We start from the raw sequence: 6,652 nt of genomic DNA, 5'->3' as shown, positions 1-6,652 counted from the left end.
AAATCATATATGGCCAATGCAGTGATATTATCTATTTTCCATTACCTCAATGGGGACACTAAAAGTTTCAATAAATGTCAAATTGTTTCCAAAACATCACAGTTCCATATGTAAATTATTATCAAGTGGTATTAATTCAGTACCACTTTTTTATAATAACATGAAGTGGTGTTTTTACTATACATTCTTAGAAAAGGATAAAACATTATGACTTTTTATGAAGTACAGTATATAAACTTTATAATGGTAGAAGCAACATGTTTAAACTTTTCCATAATCCATTGTAAGTCACCAAGTTAAAGATTTTGATGCATAAAAATTATGTATGAAGAAGGTGGAATACTGTTGTGTACATTTTATTATTTAGCTTCCACTACCATCTACTGTGTGTACATTATTTATATATTACATTATGCTTCTGTTTTTAATTTACAGTATAATATTAAACATTTTTATATTTCCAACTGAACAATCTTGTTTTTATTAAATCTACCTACTTTTTAAGTACTTTAATATTAAACACGCTGTCATACACAGTATACAATTTGATTTCTATTACTGAAAAAAGATTAAACATCCCCTTTGAATGGGATTCAAAATCAGGCATTTTCTGGTGACTGTCCAAATGTTCCACAAAGTAGTGTAGTCCCACAACTAAGTATTTGTAAAAAGTTTTGGTACCCAGCAGATCCTGAACCTCTTAAGTATCTCTGCATTGTCACCCATGCATTCTGAATGGCTTGATCTGTAGATGGGCTGGCTAATACTTAGTCATTGGAAACTGGTGTGTTGCATTATAAACAATTTGGTTTTGCTAACTGACCATTTCGAGGAGATGTTGGGATAGGTTCTTGCTGAATTAGCCACACCTCTGAGTTAATCATGAGGGTTTTAAAGACACAGCATTGGGATCAGTAGTCATTCTGTTTCTGGCTCCTGCAAGGGTAGGAGCTCTTGGCTTGCAGCTGTGGTGGCCCGAAGACTGTGGAGAAAGGTGAGTGGTTTTGATGTGTTTGGGTAGCAATTTGAAAAAGTTTGAAGGTTGAAGGTGTTTAGAATATTTGTGCACTGTGAGTTTGAGAAGGTTTTTGGTATGTGTCTGGTGGAAAGGTGGCATATTCAGTTGAAACTTAACTTTCTTCTAAAGACTGTCCAAATGTTCCACAAAGTAGTGTAGTCCCACAACTGAGTATTTGTAAAAACTTGTGGTACCCAGCAGATCCTGATCCTCTAAGTAACCCCCAGCATTATCACCCGTGCATTCTGAATGGCTGGATCTGTAGATGGGCTGGCTAATACTTGTTTAGTCATTGGAAACAGGTGTGTGTTGCATTATAAACAATAGGGCTTTGCAAATTGACCATTTTAAGGAGATGTTGGGATAGGTTCTTGGTGAATTGGCCACACCTCTGAGTAAATCATGAGGGTTTTAAAGACACAGTCTGGGGGCTAGTAGTCATTCTGTTTCCGGCTCCTGTAAGGGTAGGAGCTCTTGGCTTGCAGCTGTGATGTCCTGAAGGTGGGTGGTTTTGATGTGTTTGTTGGCTTTGGGTTGTAATTTGAAAAACAATTTGAAGGTGTTTAGAATATTTAATGTGAGTTTGGGAAAGTTTTTGGTATGTGTTGGGTGGAAAGGTAGCATATTCAGTTGAAACTAGACTTTCTTTGAAAGACTCTGAAGAAACATGTCTACTGAAATCTGGATTTTTTTTGCATCTTTAAATTGAAATGTTTTCACCCATGGGTTATCTTCAATAAGTTGACCTTTGTAAATGGCTTTCCAAAGGCTGGTAGATGAGGATTTAAACCTCTTGGGACCTGAATTTGTTAATTTTCCTTGATTTTTGTAAGCATTCAAAGAAATAAGACAATACAATCCTGGATGAGTGCTTTCACAAGGATGGCAGGTAAGAGAATACACATTTTAGGGGTTGACAAGAAGGTAGTATTTTTAGATCAGGGTCAGTGTTCTGGGAAGATTTGAGTTGGAGAAATTGAGATGTATGTTTGGGGTGTGTAACTGATTTGTGTTGTATATCTAAAGTAATTTTTGATGGCAAGTTGACATTTGGAATAATTACATGATGGTTTTTCCTTGAACCATGATGGCATTTATAGCTTGTTGAATTGTGAATATTGTACTGGAGGTAAAGTATGTTGTTGGTGGTATGTTTTTTTTCATACAATGTAAAACTGAAGTTGGAGCATTTCTTTCTCTTTGATTGTGGAGGTAGTTTAGTTGTTTCTTAATGGGGAAACTGCACAATTACCTTTTTTTTTGCAAGGGGTATTCTGTGGGAAGGGAGTTCTTGGTTTTGGGGGAGGGTTTGTTATGAATTGAAGTATTTTATTTTGATGTTTAATATAAATGTAAACTAATCTTTAAGTTGTTTTTTTTTCTACTTTGGTCATTTTGTGGGAGGTGGTGGCCAGATCTTTGTTTCATTGGGTACCTGTATGTCTGCATGTGGTGCAGATGTGGGAGACGGTGTCCATCTTCCAAGAGAGGTGTTTGTAGTGTGAGATTTTTTAGTATTTTTATTTCCTGACCAGAATTGGAACAGAAGGTGAAAATGGTGTGCATCTTGAAGAGGCCTCATCAGGAGCAGCTTTTGAGTGGACCTTTTTCCTCTGCCAGTGTTTCAACTTTTGACTTTTTCTACAACCAAATCATGTGTCTGGATGGAGTCGAGGAGCCTGTCTGAAGTAGTAATGGACTTTTAAAAGAAGTAAATAGTTGTGGTATGTTAAGTAAATTTTGTTCTGTGTATTATTTTGAGTAAGTGAATGTGGAATCATTGTAGCCTGTAATGTGGTGTTTTCTTGGATTGTAAAGAACTTGATTATGTTGGGGAAAAATGGTTTGTAAATTGTTTTGTATTGTTAAGGGCAATGTCCCTAACTGTAAACTTTGTTTTTAATTAATTGTAATGCAATGTCCTTGAAATAGTTTAATGCTCACTGAATGTTATCTTGCCAATTGTCATGCTGTAGTATTGTAATTTGAGCACAATAAAGTTTCTGGGAGTGCTCTTTGAGGATCTGTATTGATGACAGAAAGAAATGTGGGTGTTTGTTATACAATGTTGTTGTTTTAAGCTGTACTGTTTTTAGTGATTTGAGAAATCATCCTTTGTGTGTTTTTATTTTCAAATGAGCTAGAATGCAAGTTCTTTTTTTAAAGAGCGGTGTTTGATTGTTTAGGTTTTGTTGAAAGTATGTCAATTGTAATGTTTAACACCCTTTCATAGCTTGAAGAGGCAGGTGGTAAGTACCTTTTTGTGTGTGTGTGTGTGTGTGGGGGGGGGGGGTTAGGGATAGCTTTTAGCTCAGTTTTAGCTTGCTGTTATTGTTGTCTTGTTATGGGTTAACTTTGCTTCTAACCCTAGAACCATACCACCATGTTCTGTGCATTGTTTTGAGCAAGTGGATGTGGGATCATTGTAGCCTGTAATGTGGTGTTTTCTTGGATTGTAAAGAACTTGATTATGTTGGGGGAAAAATGGTTTGTAAATTGTTTTGTATTGTTAAGGGCAATGTCCCTAACTGTAAACTTTGTTTTTAATTAATTGTAATGCAATTTGCTGAAATAGTTTAATGCTCACTGAATGTTATGTTGCCAATTGTCTGATGTAGTATTGTAATTTGAGCACAATAAAGTTTCTGGGAGTGCTCTTTGAGGATTTGTATTGATGACAGAGAAATGTGGGTATGTTTGTTATACAATGTCATTGTTTTAAGCTGTACTGTATTTTGAGTGATTTGAGAAATCATCCTTTGTGTGTTTTTATTTTCAAATGAGCTAGAATGCAAGTTCTTTTTTTAAAGAGCAGTGTTTGTTTAGGTTTTGTTGAAATGATGTAATGTTTAACACCCTTTCATAGCTTGAAGAGGCAGGTGGTAAGTACCTATTTGTGTGTGGGGTTAGGGATAGCTTTTAGCTCAGTAGTTTTAGCTTGCTGTTATTGTTGTCTTGTTTTGGGTTAACTTTGCTTCTAACCCTAGAACCATACCACCATGTTCTGTGCATTGTTTTGAGCAAGTGGATGTGGGATCATTGTAGCCTGTAATGTGGTGTTTTCTTGGATTGTAAAGAACTTGATTATGTTGGGGAAAAATGGTTTGTAAATTGTTTTCTGTCAAGGACAATGTCCCTAACTGTAAACTGTTTTTAATGTTTGTAATGCAATGTACTTGAAATAGTGAATGCTCACTTAATGTTATATTGCCAATCTTCATGATGTAGTTGAGTATTGTGATTTGAGCACAGTAAAGGTTCTGGGTGTGCTTTTTGAGATTTGTAATGATGGCAAAAGATGTTTGTTATGCAATGTCATTGTTTTAAGTTGTACTGTATTTTAGTGATGTGAGAATTTGTCTTATGTTTTTTTCAATGAGGTAGTGAAAAATCTGAATTGTAAAGTGTATTTTTTATTTGTAATGCAATGTATTGGAAGTTATTTAATTCTCAATGAATGTTATGTTGCAAATATTTGTGTTTAGTATTGTAATCTGAGCACAATAAAATTTTGGGTGTGCTCTGTTAGGGTTTAATAATGATTGGAAAGTTTTGGAATATTTTTGTGTAATATTCTTATTTGAACTGTATTTGTAGTGATTTGAGTTTTGTGTCTGTAAGATTAATTGTAATTAATTTATACTTTGAACTTGTTAAAGTTTGTAAACAGTTCTGATCCTTTCCTTCAAGGGTTGACAAAGGAGGTGGTGAGTACAATTTGTGATTGTATTTGTGTAGCCTTTTGTTGTTGCATATATAGGATGTAATCCAAATGTCCGGTTTCTTTGGACCCCAGAAAGTTAAGTTAAGTTAAGTTAAGTTAAGTTAAGTTAAGTTAAGTTAAGTTAAGTTAAGTTAAGTTAAGTTAAGTTAAGTTAAGTTAAGTTAAGTTAAGTTAAGTTAAGTTAAGTTAAGTTAAGTTAAGTTAAGTTAAGTTAAGTTAAGTTAAGTTAAGTTAAGTTAAGTTAAGTTAAGTTAAGTTAAGTTAAGTTAAGTTAAGTTAAGTTAAGTTAAGTTAAGTTAAGTTAAGTTAAGTTAAGTTAAGTTAAGTTAAGTTAAGTTAAGTTAAGTTAAGTTAAGTTAAGTTAAGTTAAGTTAAGTTAAGTTAAGTTAAGTTAAGTTAAGTTAAGTTAAGTTAAGTTAAGTTAAGTTAAGTTAAGTTAAGTTAAGTTAAGTTAAGTTAAGTTAAGTTAAGTTAAGTTAAGTTAAGTTAAGTTAAGTTAAGTTAAGTTAAGTTAAGTTAAGTTAAGTTAAGTTAAGTTAAGTTAAGTTAAGTTAAGTTAAGTTAAGTTAAGTTAAGTTAAGTTAAGTTAAGTTAAGTTAAGTTAAGTTAAGTTAAGTTAAGTTAAGTTAAGTTAAGTTAAGTTAAGTTAAGTTAAGTTAAGTTAAGTTAAGTTAAGTTAAGTTAAGTTAAGTTAAGTTAAGTTAAGTTAAGTTAAGTTAAGTTAAGTTAAGTTAAGTTAAGTTAAGTTAAGTTAAGTTAAGTTAAGTTAAGTTAAGTTAAGTTAAGTTAAGTTAAGTTAAGTTAAGTTAAGTTAAGTTAAGTTAAGTTAAGTTAAGTTAAGTTAAGTTAAGTTAAGTTAAGTTAAGTTAAGTTAAGTTAAGTTAAGTTAAGTTAAGTTAGGGTTAGGGTTAGGGTTAGGGTTAGGGTTAGGGTTAGGGTTAGGGTTAGGGTTAGGGTTAGGGTTAGGGTTAGGGTTAGGGTTAGGGTTAGGGTTAGGGTTAGGGTTAGGGTTAGGGTTAGGGTTAGGGTTAGGGTTAGGGTTAGGGTTAGGGTTAGGGTTAGGGTTAGGGTTAGGGTTAGGGTTAGGGTTAGGGTTAGGGTTAGGGTTAGGGTTAGGGTTAGGGTTAGGGTTAGGGTTAGGGTTAGGGTTAGGGTTAGGGTTAGGGTTAGGGTTAGGGTTAGGGTTAGGGTTAGGGTTAGGGTTAGGGTTAGGGTTAGGGTTAGGGTTAGGGTTAGGGTTAGGGTTAGGGTTAGGGTTAGGGTTAGGGTTAGGGTTAGGGTTAGGGTTAGGGTTAGGGTTAGGGTTAGGGTTAGGGTTAGGGTTAGGGTTAGGGTTAGGGTTAGGGTTAGGGTTAGGGTTAGGGTTAGGGTTAGGGTTAGGGTTAGGGTTAGGGTTAGGGTTAGGGTTAGGGTTAGGGTTAGGGTTAGGGTTAGGGTTAGGGGGGTTAAGGGTTAGGGTTAGGGTTAGGGTTAGGGTTAGGGTTAGGGTTGGGTTAGGGTTAGGGGTAGGGTTAGGGTTAGGGTTAGGGTTAGGGTTAGGGTTAGGGTTAGGGTTAGGGTTAGGGTTAGGGTTAGGGTTAGGGTTAGGGTTGGGGTTAGGGTTAGGGTGTAGGGTTAGGGTTAGGGTGAGGGTTAGGGTTAGGGTTAGGGTACTTAGTTGAGTGTATCGTACGGGATAACTAATTAATGAACGTTAACTTTAACGTTAACGTTAACGTATTAAAGTTAACGTTAAGTTAAAGTTAACGTTAAAGTTAAAGTTAACGTTTAACTTTAAAGCTTTAACGTTTAACTATTAACTTTAACGTTAACTTTAACTTTAACTTTAACTTTAAGCTTAACTTTAACTTTAACTGTTAAACGTTAACGTTAACTTTAACTTAACGTTAACTGTTATACTTTAACTTTAA

The 6,652-nt window shown here is 34.5% G+C and overlaps 1 long non-coding RNA gene across 1 annotated transcript; it reads left to right on the top strand.

Annotated features, from left to right (window-relative positions):
- The first annotated feature begins 939 nt into the window (after window positions 1-939).
- On the top strand, window positions 940-3,047 carry LOC138231380 (uncharacterized). Its single transcript, XR_011186639.1, has 2 exons — window positions 940-994; window positions 2,554-3,047. It is a non-coding gene; the product is annotated as an uncharacterized lncRNA (long non-coding RNA).
- The last annotated feature ends 3,605 nt before the right edge of the window (window positions 3,048-6,652 follow it).

Source organism: Lepisosteus oculatus, unplaced genomic scaffold, assembly GCF_040954835.1.
Source record: "Lepisosteus oculatus isolate fLepOcu1 unplaced genomic scaffold, fLepOcu1.hap2 HAP2_SCAFFOLD_589, whole genome shotgun sequence".
NCBI classification, from domain to species: domain Eukaryota; kingdom Metazoa; phylum Chordata; class Actinopteri; order Semionotiformes; family Lepisosteidae; genus Lepisosteus; species Lepisosteus oculatus.
The sequence above is the reverse complement of the archived record's forward strand: the minus strand, read 5'-3'. Positions and strand labels throughout refer to the sequence as shown.